This window comes from Siphateles boraxobius, unplaced genomic scaffold, assembly GCF_051911475.1.
Source record: "Siphateles boraxobius isolate OS27281-9 unplaced genomic scaffold, OSU_SipBor_1 7, whole genome shotgun sequence".
Taxonomy (NCBI): Eukaryota; Metazoa; Chordata; class Actinopteri; order Cypriniformes; family Leuciscidae; genus Siphateles; species Siphateles boraxobius.
This window is the reverse complement of record NW_027509197.1, coordinates 5,330,273-5,349,451: the sequence shown is the minus strand read 5'-3', so window position 1 is coordinate 5,349,451 and position 19,179 is coordinate 5,330,273. Positions and strand designations below refer to the sequence as shown.

Genomic DNA, 19,179 nt, shown 5'->3' with positions numbered 1-19,179 from the left:
GTTTCCCAGACAATTGCTGAGTCGTAACATATAAGGATTTTGAATCAGCTGGCAGGTAAACTTTGGGGATATGATCTGAACTTTGGTACAAAATGTAGGCTATTAAACATTTCCTGTGATTGGTCATGATATGCCGGGTGCAGTGTTATATTAAGTAGGCATATGAAGTAGGCAATAGGAAGAATAGAGCTTGTTAAAGAATGTATGCTTAATACACACAAATGTTTTAGAAAGCACACCAAAAACTGCAGACCAAGTGCCCAGGATGCAGGGAGCAATAAAATCTAACTAAACATTAGTAGTAGTAGTAGTAGTTATAGTCTTCATTAGAGTAATAGTATAGGCTACAGACAAGATAGTTTCAATGTTTGGTGGGTTCATGCCAATACACACATAATCAGAAAAGGCTTAGAACAAAAACTTAGCGTAATTCAATGAGGCTAGTATAATGCGAGAAGAGTACAGTGGAGGCACATTGGAATTCATTTGTTGCATTTTCATATGACCACAATTTTTCAGCCCGCCAAACTGCTGGTGGGAGTGACCCGCCACCGCAGAGATCCACTCGCATTTGGCGGGTGTTTATGTCGAGTCCTGTTTAAATATTGCCACTCAGTCATAGAGTCAATCTTCAAAGTTACATTGTTAAAGTTTTCAGATTTAATTACTCTTTAGATAGGCCTACTTTACATTTTATCCAGGCAAGCGAAAAACATGCTTCCAGCTGCACCCCAATACAGTAAAGTTTTTAAGAAATAAAAGTTGTACAAACCTTGAATATACCGGCAATATTGCTCACAGAGAGATCAACATGCCGAATGTTAACTGTTTTATTGCTACGCCAAAGGGTCACTCTCTCCTGATGGAACATTTTGAATTTCGGTGGAAAAGGCGCGCAATACAGTCTTTTTATAGTTTTTTTCCTGACAAAGTTTCGGCCTCCGTTGATCAGGGTTGGTTAAAATTTAGGTTTTGGTTTAGATGAGCCAATCATAGGCAGAGAACGACGCGAAATTGGTGTCCATCAAGTGTGCGCGCGCTTATTCAAATTGTTTCCTAGGTGACGATGCCCATCTCCACATGGCCATGGCCATTTCACAGAAATACACCTAGAACCAGAACTACCTCCTGAAGAACTACTATTAATTATGGTTCAAGAAAAATAACTATGAAGTAACTACTAATGAACAGTCATACACAGTAGTTACTACAATATTCCGTTTTATTTTAGCAGTGGAGTGGTGATGAAGTACACAAATCAAGTACTTGAGTAAACGTACAGATACCCCAATAAAACATTACTCCAGTAAAATTATAATTAGGCCATTTTCAAAATTACCTTAGTAAAAGTACAAAGTTAATTAATTTTTAAAGTACTTTAAAAGTAAAAAGTTTTAGTCATTCTTCAGCTCTAATATGAAAGATAAGTGCATACATTTACCTATAGGATATATTGATTTGCAAATAACTTTTTATTTCATTAGCAAAACTTATCATAATGTACATTACATTCATAGTGGGTTTTTTTTTTGTTTGATTTGAGTCAGAAGTATGTGGTAATTCTGTATTAATTATTAATGGGTTCCCCATATTTTCACTTTAGAATACTGTTTCAGGTTATCAGTTGCCTAATTTCTGGATAATTATTTGATAATTCTTTTTTAATTATTAATAGGTTCCATATATTTTTACTTTAGAATACTGTTCCAGGTTCTAAGTAATTCCTGAAGAATTATCTAATAATTATTTATTAATTAACAATTAATTTCCTTATATTTTCACTTTAGAACACTGTTTCAGGTTATCAGTTGCCTAATTCCTGAAGAATTATCTAATAATTATTTATTAATTACTAATAAGTTCCCTATATTTTCAGTTTCCCCCAGTCGGTGCCTTAATTACATGACTCTACTCAATGGTGTTCTATGCTGAGGAAAACAGACACACAGTACTGTATACAATATAAAACTAATCTGAGTTTAGTTATGGCAAAGCACTTGTGTATGGTTCCTTTCTGAAGTTGATTTCTTACAGAACACACTCACAAAACCACACAGGCAAACATTTAACTTTAACATTATATGTATTTGTTAAAATTGCTACTTCTATTAATAACATTAGTTAATAAGAAAGGTCACAACTCAATGTACTTTTCTATGACTGTTCATTTGTTACTTCTTAGTTATTTTTCTTGAACCTTAATTAGTAGATAATTAGTAGTAGTTCTCCAGGAGGTATGACAGAATTCTTTAGTTATTGATTTACTAACTGTTACTTAACACAATCATAAAATTCTATTACATACTGATTAGTTGACATATCTTACTTAGTTAACAGCTGTGAAGAAGTAGTTAATGAAGAATTACCTATTAGTTCTTCAATAATTCCCCATTAGTTATGCAGTAAGTTAGAAACAGTATTTTAAAGTGTTACCACTATGTTGTATGTTAGACATAGGCTACTGTTAGATAAAATGGACTTACTGTTGTAAGTTAATGTTACTTGACATGTAACTTAACACTAACTTAACATGAAACCCACAAATGTTTGATGCTGTGTTGTTTAAATTACTTCAATTTCATGGTCATTGTACAAGATATTTGTCACGATTTGGTCTTGTCTCTGTCACGGTTTGGTTTGTTCATGTCATGTTCCATGTCTGTCATGTGATTCCCTGTTTGTCATGTGATCCTGTCATTTCTTGTCATTGGTTGATCGTCTGTTCATTGTTCACAGGTGTCCCTTGTCTTGTCATTAGTCTGTGTATTTAAGCCCTCATGTTTGCCATGTGTCTTTGTCAAGTATTGTTTCCTGTAACCACTGTTGTGTAAGTCTTTGTCCACGGTTTTGTTTCATGCCACGTCATGCTTTTGTTTTATGTTTAAATCTTGTTATGTTTATAAATAAATACTGCACTTGGGTTCTTGCTACAACTTGCCTCCAGTAGATCCCTTACAATATTACAGTTCCTACTAGTGACTGTAGTAACGTTACACGCTTCCTTCCCGCCTTGTTATTTTTATAACGTTAAGTTACGTACCGTATGCATGCGTGTACACCATGTTGTTGTTGTTATTGTGTGTGTGTGTGTCTTTGCATGGCTGTTTATGTGTGTTAGTAGGCACCCGAAGTAATGTTAGTCTAATTTAGCCTTCAGTTGTTATGGCCATATTGTCTTGTGTGTGTTCTATGGTGCTGCTCTCTGTCCTGTGCTACCAATTTAGCGTTTTTGCTCCAATGATCGAACTGAGGTACAATTCTTTCATAGCTGTGCTCTACTGACTTTAATGCAAAAGGAGTCGTTTTCTAGCTTTTTCTTGTATTTTTCCAAGATATGGTTCAAACACTGTTCCTGGGGCACTTGTAGTAATTACAGTCGCTACCCAGAGAGGTTGAAAGGAGAAGTACAATTTATTCCCTTTCAAAAACCTAAAATAAATCCAGAAAAATATACCCTGTGGGTTTTTCCATAATGTAATGTTAGTTAGCTAACGCTAGCTAACTTCCTACTGAATGTGACGTTATATAACCCGACTTTTACACTTTGTAATGATTGTAATAGTGAATAGAGACGGGCTTTAGCTTCCATCTTTGTTTTTTCACGTCTTTTCAGTCTGTTTTGAGTCAGCCTGAATACAACCTTCTGCTTCTTTCTGTGATGCTTTTTCCAAACATTAGCCAATATTTATCCAGGGAGTGCAGTAACTTAATAGATTGTGGCAAGCCATGATAAAACTCCCACACATTGGACAGTTTGTCGGCCTTAGCAACTGTAACTAAGGGGGCGTGACTTACCGAAGGGTCTTCAGCTTTTTAAGGCACAGTGCATCAGGCACGGAGACTCATCCTTGCTTTGTGTGAGTTTCCTGTCGCTCCTCTTTCTTTCTCTATCCCACGTTCCCTCTATACCCCCTAAAAGGCTACATAAACTGTCTGAGTTTTCCAGAACAAAAGTGGGTACCCAAGAGTTTATCATTGACTCAGGATGCAATTCAATTTTTTTCAATTCAATTCAATTTTATTTATATATCGCCAAATCACAACAACAGTTATCTCACAGCGCTTTTCATAAAAGAGCAGGTCTAGACCGTACTCTGTGATGTTATTTACAGAAACCCAACAATTTCCAACCAAGAGCAAGCACTAGGCGACACAGGCAAGGAAAAACTTCCTTTTAAGAGGCAGAAACCTCGAGCAGAACCATGGCTCAGGGTGGGCGGCCATCTGCCTCGACTCGTCTATCCATCGGGTGCAGAAAAAAGAAGAATATGTTTAAATCACTTTAGAAGGAAGCAAAGAAATTACTGGTCCAACTTCTCCCTCTTTTTAAATTGTGGAAAAGGGAAAAGGAGTTCAAAGATATAGACTCAGCAACACCTGTAGTAGGCTATATGCAACAACTTTATTGAAGATTTGTTAGATTAGGGATAGATTGTAAGTTGCTGGTTTGCGGTGGCAATACTCCATTATTTACTGCAAGGCAGGGCCCCAAAATGTTCCTGCTTAGGGCCCCCAGATTTACAGAGCCGGCCCTGGCATCACCATGGCAACGCGTCTGATGAAACCATCTATACATCAAACTGTATTTCTTGCCTTCATTTTGACATCACATATGCCAATTCTAAATGGATTGAAAGCTAAATTAATATCATACTCAGATATGTTCAAATCATTGGACTGTAGAAATATCCGAAAGGAATGCTTGCTGGACTGGTTCCAGATGTTACAATGCAACAATGGCTGGTGTGATCATTAATAAAGTTTTAAATAGTGCTGTTTTGGTCAAGTTGGACAAATCTGCCCATTTCAACTTTCAACCTTCACAGTCTGATAAGCGGCTATGGATAAATAATGGAAATCACAAAATAGATCAAAATGCATGTCAGTATTTCCCATATGTTCATTTATTTGTGGCGGCCCACCACGATATCAACGCTGACCACCACATATTGATTGTCTTTTTTTCCCCAGGCCTTTTTTAAATCGTATTTAAATGCAGAGCGGCGTAGCGCATTTGCGCAGCACATCTTCTCGCTTGTCCCTCAATCTCTCGCTCTCTCTTCCACTCCATCATGAACACAGCTACACACATCTGTCCAACACAATACTGTCAATGTCGTAAACCCAACTCAAAAAAAATAATTAGTAAGCATGTAAGGAGCCTAGCTAATGAGGAGAGTTAAATCGATGTTAGAATACAGCTGGGTTTTCGAGGCTAACACACTGTATATAGCTGGTAGTCAATATCAACCTCAGTAGTACTCACAGAGTGTATATTATGTAACTATTTTATATCTTTTTTCACTATTTATTTCAGAACCACAGAATTGAACGTGTGTGGCCTGAGGTCAACAACCGTGTGACTTATCCTCTAAAGACGGCAATCATCAATCTCGTGAATCAGGAGAGGCTAAACATGGAAGACAACACTGTGCGTTTCTGCTTGTCAAACCTGTCATGTCAGATTGCCAATATTGGACTTCAGCGTTTTGTTGACGCATGGAATAGCCATTCAGTTTCAGGTATTTGAGGATTTATCATATTTTTTTTCCACAGCACGCAAACACATTTCTTCGGGGTGTTAGTGCGTTTGAGCATAAGTGCCTGAGCATAATGAGCTACTAAGATGGTCCCAACTTGTGTCATTCTTTACAACTCCCATGCTAAGTTTTTTTCCACTCTTGAGAACGGTCAGAATCTGAATCAGCATCTGACAGGTATGTGTAGGATTAGGATTGTAGGATTACAAATTTTATTTAAATGTATAATTGAGCTTCCAATACAATAGCATAGAAACTGAGAAAGTTTATTAGTGTGAATTTTGTATCTAAGGTAAATGATGTCACAAACCTGCCTGTTCCTGTCTGTCCAGCTCTCTATTGTAAGTTAAATTGGTCAGAACACTGAGACTATCACCTTTTGTCTTTTGTCATGCACTGCCTGGCCATTAAGATAATGTGAAGGTATCGGTGAAGAGTCTGGCTGATTGGATTAGGATATTTACATTACACTGTTATGCTGATTGGATTAGGATTGGTAACACTCTCAGTCTAGGGCACATTCCTTAACCCAGATGCCTCATTTACATGCTTTTGTTTCCACCTTTATGTAACTCCTCCCCCTGAAAGGGTATATGAACTAAATGTATACTGCCTTAGTTAGACTTGATTTGATTTGGGTACGAAGCAGACTACAGCGAATAAAGAATCCTGCTTAAATAAGTCTCCTGGTTTTCGCTTCTGAGTTTTTCTACACTGAAGAAGGAAGAAGTTTACAACAGGATCCATCCTGTGTCATAATTGCACGTACATGCCAGCAATTTTCTATAAGTTCGGACTTACCATTTGTGATTAATTCAATACACTTTCTCTATCTAGAGGTGTAGGTTACGAAAATGGACTTGGGAAATGTTCTTGTAGTGACTGATTTCATAAATCCGGTTCAACACACATATGCATGAAATGGTCCTTTTTTTGTTGTCCCTACTCAAAATAATCATGTATGTTTTTCCTGTTGCATGCAGACAGTACAGTAAACATTACCATAGAAACAGGAAACAGCAGTCGGATGGTTGAACGAACAAATGGTATAAAGATGCTCACTAAAAAACAAAGGCCGATTGTTCTCTTATTGATAGAAACATGATCAGCTAGAGTCCTGGTATTGAAGCATCTTAATATCTAAGCAATAGCTCACTTCAGGCTTCAGTATACACTTATTATATCATACTTAAGGGGCACTGTTCATGTTGGGCTGACAACCTCCTTAACTGTGATATAATAGACACATAATCCTGCTTGAACTGAGCTTTTGCTTTTATAAAATGGTTACCAAGTATGGCAAAAACAAAGTGACTGACTACAATTAGATTTTTGTCATGGTTAGATCATGATTTTCTTACTTCAATTTGTGGGACAATATGTTGTATCTCTTTTTTTCATGACCCAGCCTATATTGAACTATACAGTTGTCTTTCTTCCCACTTACATTAATATGTTGGTAGTACAGTGTCAAAGTAAATATCTGTCCATATTTCATGTTATTGTAGGAATAAGTAGTTTTGGATAAAAAATATGTATTAATGAAAAAGGTATTAGGATTATTTGTCAAAAAAGAAACCAAAAGATTGTCATATTTATGACTTCAGGGAAGCCCTAAAGATATTCAAGTCTCTATTTGACTTTGTCAAGTCTCTGGTATTCCTGTAGCTACACTGTTGTTTTTGAAACCCAAAAAATATGGTGCATAAAATTCAACTGCAAATCTTTCAACTGTCTGACACAGATTTTTTAGTTGTATCCAATAGAGTCTTATGTCTTTATCTCTTTGCTCTCCGGAAATCTCTTAAAGCATGACTGAATGACTGTGCCAATGAGGATTCGACACTGCTGTGCCACCCTTTCCCACTACCCTCTCACATCACCAAGGCATCACAGAGGGCTTTCGGAGAATGGCTGCTGTGCTATCCTGTCACACCACCTAAACATGGACTACCTGTTTTGTTGTTGATACAGTATACGAAACACAATCAACGGAGGGGTTAGCTCTTGTAGATTTTGTTTTGCTAAATATAACGTCTTCATGCAACATTTTTAAAGAAGATTGTATTACTTCAAATGATATTTACTTTGTTATGTTAATGAAACATGAGTAAAACCATATGAAAATCACCCATTAAATGAAGCCTCCCCTAAAGAAGTGTTTTTCATTTATAAGCCTATGCAATTGTACAGTGGTGGTCCAGACACAAAAAATCTTGAATATTGAAAACTATAGAGGTCTAGAATTCTATGATGGTATTTTGACAAGACATTCCACACCTGTAAGTGACAATTACATTACCATGTTTGGATCTTGAGTGTAGGATTTAGTAATGTTATATATCCATGTCTATATGTGACCTTTGGGTTTTGTTTTCTCGACCCGGTTTGTCCCACCCTTCATTAACACACACGAAATGTGGATGATATCAGGCTTTATTTTCCTGCACACAGAGCAGTAAAAGAGAGAAGATAGTGAATCGTAATGTTGTTCAAAGCTCCACCCACAGCAGTTCTCTTCAACTCTGCTACACTCAATATCACAGTAAACATTACTCATTCCCATTATATTGTACTTAAAACAGTAAACAAAAATAAAACAAATCTGAAACGTAATAGTCCCTCCAGAGAAATTACATATTTTGTAAACAATTCAATGTTGTCTTGTCTTTCTTAAACTTTTTGGTTTTGTGATCATATAACACTGATTACACAGCTTAAATCATCCAGATTTTATATTACTCTTAACTGCATGAATTCAATGGAAATAACATATGGTGTTTTTAGTAAAACCATGAATTACGTACATTATAAAACACAGTTTGTACCAAATATTTCCTAACAATACAAAAAAATACAACTTCATGAACGGTAAATTATTAAACAGTATATGATAAAACATTTACCTGCACACAGAGCAGTAAAAGAGAGAAGATGGTGAATCGTAATGTTGTTCAAAGCTCCACCTATTCGAAATACATTTCACCTCATTAGAAAGCACATGGAAAAATGACGCAATTAGGAAAATCATAGAATGCATCCAAAGAGACATGAAACGATCAAAATACTCATAAATATAAACAGAAAACACTCTTTACAAATCAATCAGTGTCTATTATGAGCAATCCACAAGTAATTGTCAACCATTCTAGATGAAATTATTTATTTTTTAGTGCAGAGCTATCACAGAAACGACTCACCCACAGCAGTTCTCTTCAACTCTGCTGCAGATTACACTTACACCGTATAGACGGTGGGCCGAACGCTGCTATCTGCTTTAGTTTTTGAAATGATAGATCCTCGAGGATAGTGTTGTGAACTTCTTCTTCTCAAGTGTAGAAAAGATAGAGTTGCAGACCAGGAGATTGTTGAGGTATAAGTTCTTTATTTCGTCGCTGTAGTCATCTCAATCAAGTCTAACTAAGGGAACTTTACATTGTAGTTTATATACATTTCAAGGGGGAGGGATTGCATATAGGTGGAGACTTCTCTGAAAACAAAGCAAATGTAAATAAGGTATACAGATTGTGGAACCTGCTCAGCATGAGACACGAGAACAGGAAAGACATAGACTTCTCGTACTGAGATGAGAACTCCGAGACACGAGAACAGGAAAGACCTAGACTTCTCGTACTGAGATGAGACAAATGGTCTCAGTAATAAAATAACAGGTGTTCAAACTTGCTCAGCATGACTCTTCACCCCGTAAAACAATGAGAACAGGAAAAGCCTAGCCTTCTCGTAATGAGATGGGACAGTCAGGAATATCCTGCTGGGAACCCCTACCATTTGCAGAGATTTCCTGGTCTCATCATTTATAAACTTTCTCAATATAAAATACTATTGTATTGGAAATCTAAATTAAACATTTAAATAAATTTGTAATCCTACATTTCCCCCTTTGAGAGTTCTAAATAACTCTCACAAAATACAAATTTAGACACTTAAAAGTTAAATTCTTGTAACTTGTGATCATTACAGGCTCATGCTTCTGTGTTGCTGTTTCTGCAATTGCATGCTGACACAGAAACAAACATGCAAATTTAGGGTCCGTGAAGTTCTTAAGGGTAATAGTCTTTTCTGTTTGGAACTGTCATTTCTTTGTGAGGGGCGTGAGTCATTTGTTGAATGAAACACTTGATACTGTGGACGCATAGATAGTATGCTATTAGAAGAAATAACAGCAGAATTGCTATTTCCTTTATCCACAGCCAGGGTTTCCCAATCAAGTTTCCGAACCATGAAAAATTAACTTCAGTCATCTGGTGTAATTTTGCTGAAAGATCAAGAATGTCTTGTTGTATTTTGTTCAAGTTCTCTGTTGGATCCATTAACCCGGTGCAGCACTCAGGTCCGATGATGGTGCAGGCTCCTCCTTGCGTTGCTAGAATGTAATCTAAGGCCACTCTGTTCTGTAAGATCATTATCTTGTGCGAAGCGAGAGTGTCTGTGATGTTACTGGTACGACAATCTTGATCATGTTGATGGATGACTGAAGGTTTCGTATGTGAGTCTCTGCGTTGTGTATTTTTTTCTTTTTCTTTTCTTTATCCTTTTGTGATAGTTGGCTCGGAAGAGGGTCAAGTTGTTTCTTGAGGTTTTCTTGTGGCTTCATACGCAGATGACGAGGTCAGTGCGTATGGGTCTCGGGAAGTCATCAGTGGTATCTGCACAGAGTAAGAAAGAAAACAAAAGACAGGAGAGCAGTATTTGTTCAAACACTAGGGTTGTAAACTTTCCGAGTCTGCTAAGCAGTAGAGCAGTATTTGTTCAAACACTAGGGTTGTAAACTTTTTCTGGGTCTGCTATTGTCGTTCCATCTCTCCCTATTTCTTAATTCCTTTGACACCTAAAGAACAGTGAGGTAAGGATGGACTAGGATAGGGCCTATGAGGGAAGTCTTCACCCCAGGGTTAACCCCCGAAGCCTATTGCATTCGGTTCTTCCCGGGGCTCCTCACTGGTTCTGTGTCCTAACCTATCCCTGTTGGTGGGGGAACAACCTTACAGTGTGTACAATGAGTCCAGGTTTTCCTTCCCTGACACAATACTGCAGCGGCTGTAATCAACATCACTTGATGTGGCCCATGCCACTTTGGTTCTAATGGCTTATTTCTGAATGACTTTATCATGACCCATTGACCTGGGATGATTGTGTGTCCCCCTTCTGGTGAAGTCTGCCAACATGACTCAACTCTCCCTCTGGCACTCTGTACCGCCTTTGTTAGGTTTTCACAGTAAGCAATCAGGGCATCTGAGGTAATGTGTACATCAGCATTTCTAAGATCAATCACACCTGGCATCTGCATGGGGCGTCCAGTAATAATCTCATGAGGGCTCAGTCCTACTGTTCTGTTAGGTGATGCTCTCATACTACACAGTACTGCTGGCAACGCTTCAACCCATGGTACTCCTTCCTGATGCATTTTGCTTAGCCTGATTTTGATTGTTCTGTTTGCACGTTCAACCTGTCCTGATGCTTGTGGCCTATAGGGGCAGTGGAGGTTCCACTTAATCTGCAACATTCTAGACACTTCCTTGACTATCTGTCCTGTGAAGTGTGTACCTTGATCTGAGTCAATCCAATCTGGTAATCCCCATCTGGGAATGAAATCAGTGACAAGACATTTAGCAGTATGTGCAGCTGTAGCACGCCCTGTTGGATAAGCTTCTACCCATCTTGAGAACTTGTCTATTACTACCAAAACATCAGTTTTTCCCTTACAACGAGGCAATGATATGTAATCAACTTGCAGGTGACGAAATGGTCCTGGTGGAGCTGGGGTATGTGCTGCTGGTGTAGTGGCTGCTGGTATATCATTATTTTTCTGACATGTAACACACCTCTTGGCTGTTTCTGTGGCTACATTTCTGAATTTTGGATTCCACCACTGATTTGAGAACCTGTGATTCATCGTTGCTGGACCACTGTGACCTAAACTGTGTATTTGTTGAGCCAAATATGGCAGCAGTGATTCGGGAGCGACATACTTTCCCCCTTTGGTCCAGCAACCAGATGAATCCACTGTGGCTCCTTTGTCTAACCATGTCCATGCTTCATACAGAGGAACGTCTTTGTACAGATCAATTATTGATTCAGGAGGCATAATTGTCTTCTGTGCTGCACTACCTGAACACACTTGTACAGTTGCATAGAAACAAGCCTGTTTAGCTGCCATATCAGCAAGAGCATTACCTTTAGCTTCCGTAGTATTAGTTGTGAGATGTGCTTTCACTTTGATCACTGCTAATTTCTTTGGAAGTTTCATGGAAAACATTAGATCTTTCACTAATTCAGCATGCTTAATGGGGGATCCAGCAGAAGTTAGAAACTGTCTGGTTTGCCAAATGACACCACAATCATGAATTACCCCAAAAGCATATCTGGAATCTGTGTAGATATTAGCAACTGATCCTGAAGCTAGCGTGCATGCTCTTGTTAGGGCTACTAGTTCTGCAGCTTGAGCTGAAAAATGATCTGGAAGACGTCCTGAAGCTAACACTTCCGTGGTGGACGTTACTGCATAACCTGCTCGTCTGTTACCTTCAATTACTTGAGCTGAACCGTCAACAAACAACTCAAATTCTGAATTCTCTGTGGGAGTCTTTTATTTCACTCATAGGTGTATATGTAAGCGTAACACAATCGCGTGTCATTTCTCCTTCATCCTCTAACAAAACTTCAGTCATAGCAGACATCATACATGAGGACGGATTCGTGACAGGTGCACGCTGTAAGACAATATTCGGGGCTGTGAGAGTTGCTAACCAATTTCCCCAGCGAGAGGAAGTGACAGAAGTGACTTTTGCTTGATTCATTAATGCGGACACTGCGTGCGGACATCTTACGTTTACAGACTGTCCTAACACCATTCCTGATGAAGCCTGAAGCGCTAGATGCACTGCCTGTACTGCTCTGAGGCATGGGCCCATACCTTGAGCTACTATGTCAAGTTTACCAGAATAGTAATGAATTGGGCGTAAACTGCCCCCATGATCTTGCATTAGACATGCAGTCATGAAGCTTAAATGTTCATGGACATAAAGCACAAATGGTCTATCAGTTTGGGCAATTCCTAATGCTGGTGCTTGACATAGTGCTCTCTTCAAATCATTGAACGCTTTGAGGTGACATTCTTCCATACAAACAGTATCAGAATCTTTACCATGGCCTTTCAACAAGTCATAGAGCGGCTGTGCAATTGAGGCATAGTCTTCAATCCAAGGTCTACAGTAACCTGCTGTTCCTAAAAATGATCGGAGTGTTTTAATGGTAGTAGGCGGGGGTATGGCTTTGACTGAAGCCGCTCGATCCTGTGTAATGGATCTATTTCCTGCACCAATTGTTTGACCCAGAAATGTGACTTGCTTTTTAGCAATTTGAGCTTTGTGAAAGCTGCATTTGTGTCCTTTCTTATGCAAATAGTCCAACAATGATGCCAATTCAGTTTGATGTACCTCGTGATCTGTTGAGGAAATCAAAATATCATCGACATATTGGATCATAGTGGACTGTTTTACCGGACATTCTGGGTCACACAAATCACGTCTGACAGCCTGATGGTATATGGTTGGGGAGTTTTGAAATCCCTGTGGCAAACGTGTCCACTGGTATTGCTCATAGTCAACTGTGAAAGCTAACCATGGCTGGCTGTCAGAGTGCAACGGTACAGAAAAGAATCCATTAGACATATCAATTACTGAAAAAATCTTACTCTCTAATGGTATGCCATTACAAATTGTGGAAGGATCTGCCACTAGAGGGGTGATTTTATCAATATTTTTATTGGCTACTCTGTAGTCTATTGTAAGTCTCCATGTCCCATTGGATTTCTTGATGGGCCAAATGGGTGAGTTACAGGGACTGTTGGTTTTAACTAGCACTCCTTGCGTCAGCAACTTTTCTACAATAGGTTTGATCCCCTTTATAGCTTCCTTATTGATCGGATATTGTTTGGTGACCGGAGGTGGAGTCCCCGTCAATTTTATTGGTTCTACACCTGTCAACAAACCACAATCATCCTTGTCTTTAGCCCAAATTGGATGATTCTGTAAGAAAGCATACTCTGGAGGGATTACATTATTGGTAGAAACTTGTGCTGAGGAAATTTGAATGCTAGCAGATTCTGAGGACACGTCTAAAGTTAGATGTATTTGTCTCAGGAGATCCATGCCTAAAATTGCACCTGTATTTAATGGAGCACATAACAATTTTGTAGTCAGAGTTTTTGGGCCAAATTGTACATCTATGGGCGGGGTTTCATACAAATCAGAATCTTCACCTATTACGCCAGTTAAAGAAAATTTGGTTTTCTTGTACGGAATGTCTAAATCTTTAGCCAATTTTGTAGGAATTATGGTAATTTCTGCACCTGTATCAAGCAAAAAATCAATTTCTTTCTCTTGTATGCTACCTTTCACAAAAATTCTTGTGTCATTATGATGTATTACAGGGGTAAGGTAGCTACTCACAGCCCCAACAATTAGTTTTTTTCCTGGTTTTTTTGTGCTCTTAAAAGAGCCTGAACAAGCTGTCCTAAAGTTTCAGTGGACACTTGCGGAACTGCTTCCGGGTTGTAAGCAGGCTGAGAAGGAGCAGAATTATGCAATGCATTTCTTTTTGTATCTTGCAATTTCTTCCTACACTCTTTCTCCCAATGTCCTAATCTTCCACAATAGTGGCAGCTCCCTTCTTTTTTAGACCACCTGTTTTCTTGTTTTGCTGTGCTAAATGTAGCTGCTGCTGCTACTCTCACTTTGGTTTTAACATCAGCATCTCTTTCCCATGCAGCTAACCTGTCAATGTTACTTCTGAGAGTTCTGTTAGACCAAGTTAGATCTAGGAATGGCAAAGCTCTTCTGTATTCGGCTACAAGGCCATCTGACCAGATACGAATTAGTGGTCCTTTGTCATCGAGCACACTTTCGGAATCATCCACTATTCCACTGTAAGTTATGGCTGACTGACAAAACCGTTCAGTATATTCATTTACCGTTTCTTCTTTCTTTTGTACACAGCTAGTAACTCTAGACCAGTCTATTTTGGGTCCTAAGATAGTCTTTAGGATTTTCAAAACACCTTCTCTCATATCGCCTCTACTGGCATGTTGTAGTTCAGAAGTCACTGCAGATTCAAAACTGTTGAATTCAGAATCAGTTAAAATTTGTGACATTAACTGTGTGACTTCTGTTAACGACATGTCATATAGACGAATTTTGCTGATCAATGCCCTTCTAAATTCAGAAAACTGTTTACGTGGTGAGGGTAAACTCTCAGAGAGTCGTTCTATATCCTTAGGTCCAAGGGCTTTTGCGACAGTTTGTATTCGGACTACAGAAGGGTGGGTAGAAACACTTTCATTTTCCTCAATTCCCTGTGATCTTTTTCTAGCTCCACACACATAAACTGAATTAACAGGCTTATCAGTGACTGATTGGACGGCTACATCTGTTTCAAAGAACGTTCGTAAATCAGGGTAAATGTTATCAGGCTGACTTACTTCTTCCCCATCAGTTTTTTCTGCATCTTTGTTGCGGTTCAATTTCTTGGTTAAAGAGGAAACTTTAGCCCGGAGCTCATTAATCTGTTTCTCTAGCTCTGAGTTGCGTTTAGACTGTTCTGTAGCTAGTGCTAAACCAAATTCTCTATGGCAACATATTATGCCTTTCACATTGTTCTTGCGAATACTTGCTCCTAGTACTTTTTTACACTCATCTACCGACCAAGTTTTGTCTGGATGAATCCCATATTTCTGCGTTAGTTCTTTTCTAACTTTCTCAGTGACTATTAGGTTCATTTGTTCTCCTAACAGTGTTTTAAATTCACTATCTGACCACAGATTGGAACCAGCCTAGCATTCGTTCTAACCATTTTGTGGATTTCTTTATCACACAATCAAAAACACTAAAACTTCTCTGATCAAAAGAGTCTACACTTATGTCACAGATCAAACTGTTGATAAACCTTCCTTGTTACCAACACATCACATTTAACTTCCCTGCCAGAAACAGAGGATGAAACACAAAATATTAGCACGTTACGCTAATCTTCCCTGAAAGAAACGGAAAGGATCTTTCACCTTCCTAACTTTTTAGAGGATAAAACAAAATTACTAGCATGTATTGCTAACTCTTCCCTGCCTGAAACAGAGGATCAAACTTTCCTCTCTAAAAGAAAAACTTTTAAAAGGGTAACCAAAATAAATAGCCTGTAAGACTACCTCTTCTCTGCTTGCACAGAGGCTAACAATATTTTAACTTGAATGCTAAAATCTTCCCTGTCTGCACAGAGGATACCAACAACTTCCCTGACTATTCAGAGGATCAAACTCTCTTCTCTAAAAGAAATTTTTTAGAGGGTAACACCACAAGGTAACAAACAACAAAACAAATAATTAGCAAAATAATACTAATCTTCCCTGCCTGACACAGAGGATATCTTTTTAACATGTGATGTTAAAAACGTCCCTGCCTGAACAGAGGATATATTTTCATCTTTAAAATACAACTTCTAAAGGATAACTTTGGGTAATCAAACACTACAGCTGTCTGATAACTCTTTCTCTGACGGCACAGAGGATAATTTTTACTGGTTTTTCAACGGTTCTTTGAATGGAGTGAAACTCACCAAATTATTGTTGTATGGAAAAAATTCCGTCTGGAAACTCAGTCAGAGATCTTTGTTGAGCTTGGTTCTGGAACTCAGTTAGCTTTGTTGAGATCTTTGTTGAGATTCAGTTCTGGAACACAGTCAGCTTTGTTGAGATCTTTGTTGAGATTCAGTTCGCGAACTCAGGCAGCTTTGTTGAGATCTTTCTGGATTCAAAAGATTCAGTCTGGAACTGGAAAGTAAGATCTTTGTTGAGATCTTTGAGCTTTGAAGTTTCAAAAGTTCATTCTTTGTTGAGTTTCAGTTTCTCCATCCGGGTCACAGGGCACCATCTGTTGTGAACTTCTTCTTCTCAAGTGTAGAAAAGATAGAGTTGCAGACCAGGAGATTGTTGAGGTATAAGTTCTTTATTTCGTCGCTGTAGTCATCTCAATCAAGTCTAACTAAGGGAACTTTACATTGTAGTTTATATCCATTTCAAGGGGGAGGGATTGCATATAGGTGGAGACTTCTCTGAAAACAAAGCAAATGTAAATAAGGTATACAGATTGTGGAACCTGCTCAGCATGAGACACGAGAACAGGAAAGACATAGACTTCTCGTACTGAGATGAGAACTCCGAGACACGAGAACAAGAAAGACATAGACTTCTCGTACTGAGATGAGACAAATGGTCTCAGTAATAAAATAACAGATGTTCAAACTTGCTCAGCATGACTCTTCACCCCGTAAAACAATGAGAACAGGAAAAGCCTAGCCTTCTCGTAATGAGATGGGACAGTCAGGAATATCCTGCTGGGAACCCCTACCATTTGCAGAGATTTCCTGGTCTCATCATTTATAAACTTTCTCAATATAAAATACTATTGTATTGGAAATCTAAATTAAACATTTAAATAAATTTGTAATCCTACATTAGAGTAGCTGCTTTTTTCACATAAACTAAATTTTTTTCTGAACACGTATCCGTTTGTTGGCAGTGTCGAGTCGATCATAGTTTTTTGAAAACTAAATTTACGTTTAATAAACGGATTAGGCAAACGCGAGGGAGTACTATACATCTAACCAATCAAAAAACGAATTCTATCGTCACGTGACTAACGTCTACCAATAGTATTCGTTAAAAATAAATTACCACGACTGTAGAGTAGCACATGCGTCCTCTAAGCCAGCAACATCCATGAGTTCACACCATAAAATCCTCTCTAACGAAATCTACACAATCAAACATTTTCCAGCAGGAATCCTACTTGAAACTGTTGCAGTTGCTCCTTGTTGTCACCACAAGACAAGAACTTGGACCATTGTTTTGGTGTTTTCTGGTCAGCTGAATATATTTTAGTTAATTGACATCCTTTTGTAGCTCGTCTGTCTCGTTCCGCGTTCTTTATGCTCATCTGTTTGTACGTATCAGGGACAAAATTCACAACTTTTGATTTGCTTGCTTTGGCTGCATTGATCAGGTACATAAGTACATTGTTGGCAAATCTTCTGAATGTATTTTGAGGTTTCATGGCTTGTACTAGTGCCATTGCATCACACACCCAGGTTGAGCCATCAGGGATTTCAACTGTGGCTGGTGGATTTACTGACCCTTCTAGAAAGTGCATTAATTTGGCTTTGTCTGTTTTTACAATCGAGCCATCAACGTTTGCAATTGCTGCAGGCAAGGGCCCCAGACTATAGACCAGCATTTCCCCTATGTCTATCTTCCTCACTGTTCCAACCACAATAAGCCTTGCGAAGAGATCTCTATCTGCTTTGAGGGCTATCTCCCGGCCTCTCACTTTGGTGACACTTGAGGTAGCTGTGTCCTTAAATGTCTTGAGTTTCATTTTTTTCAATGGTGCATGAAATTCAACCTCATCTGTGTTGAGACGATGTTGAAAGAATTCAACAAATGCCTTCTCACCTATTTCCTTTGCATTCAGCAGATCTGCAGAGATGGCTTCTGATGCTACCTGACCTGATGTAACATGGTAAAGATGGTCTTTTTCCAGTGTTTGATCAAATGGGTTCATCATGTGATGTATGGTTGACAGAATGCTCTGAACATCTTTTTCATCATGTTCCTTTCTTTTCTCATCCAATTCTGTTCTCTGTCTCGTTGACGTGTTCTGCCCAGCCATGTCCTTGACCTCCATTGTGATGGCTGCTCTCTCGTGCTGTGTCAGTGTCCACCTGTGGACTGCACCTTTGTTCAACGAAAAACCTGTAAGCCCACCTTTGGTCTTTGAGTCCCTGTTTGCTGTCTGTTCTATTACCTGGTCACATGCAGTGCCTGTAAAGGCATATGCCTGCTGCCTCTGTGCCACAAAGTCACCTGATTGTACCTGTGTGTAGATTCTTGGATGAGTTTCGTTTAGAATGTTCATCTCCTGCCAGTATGCTGATAGGTATCTACTGTAATTGATTCTGTCGTAGGAAAAGAACCACGGCAGCATGAACCGGATGCTGGAAAGATGCAGACCCCAGTTTGCCTCTCGTGTGGCCCTGATGAATGATAGCAGATCCTCTACCATTTCAATGTAGGAACTCCAAAACTGGTATGTCTTGCTTTCTTGTTGTTTGTTGAATTTGTCATAGCCTTCAAGGATTGTGTTGAACACCTGTGATTCAATAATTACTTGACATATTTCTTCAGGAAAGGCACTTTGGAGGTCAGCAGCAACTTTTAAAGCAGCTTCACGACAGTCTTGAGAAAGGGTTTCAAGGTAGGCTTGCCAGCGTAACCTGTGTAGTGCCTCACACATCAACTTGTGGCTTCGGATGCTTCTGTTATATTGGTGACCTGTTATAACTTCCCCAACAGACCCAGCAGCAATAACATCTGCCTCAATCAGAATGTCTTGTAAGCCAGCATCTCCAAATCGCTTGCCAATACAGGACAGGAAAGCCATACATGTGTGAAACTCCCCCATTCTAATTGTAAGTCTTTCCTTGTATGTTTCACTGTTCCACCGTATTTCCTGAGCTTTGGCATAGATGGCTTGGTCAAAGACTAGAACTATCTCCTGAAGTTGGAGTCTGT

At 38.8% G+C, this 19,179-nt stretch overlaps 1 long non-coding RNA gene across 1 annotated transcript; it reads left to right on the top strand.

The window, feature by feature from the left end:
* The first annotated feature begins 18,272 nt into the window (after window positions 1-18,272).
* LOC143723259 (uncharacterized) lies at window positions 18,273-19,179 on the top strand. The gene is made up of 4 exons (XR_013197074.1): window positions 18,273-18,362; window positions 18,573-18,694; window positions 18,793-18,862; window positions 18,961-19,179. It is a non-coding gene; the product is annotated as an uncharacterized LOC143723259 (long non-coding RNA).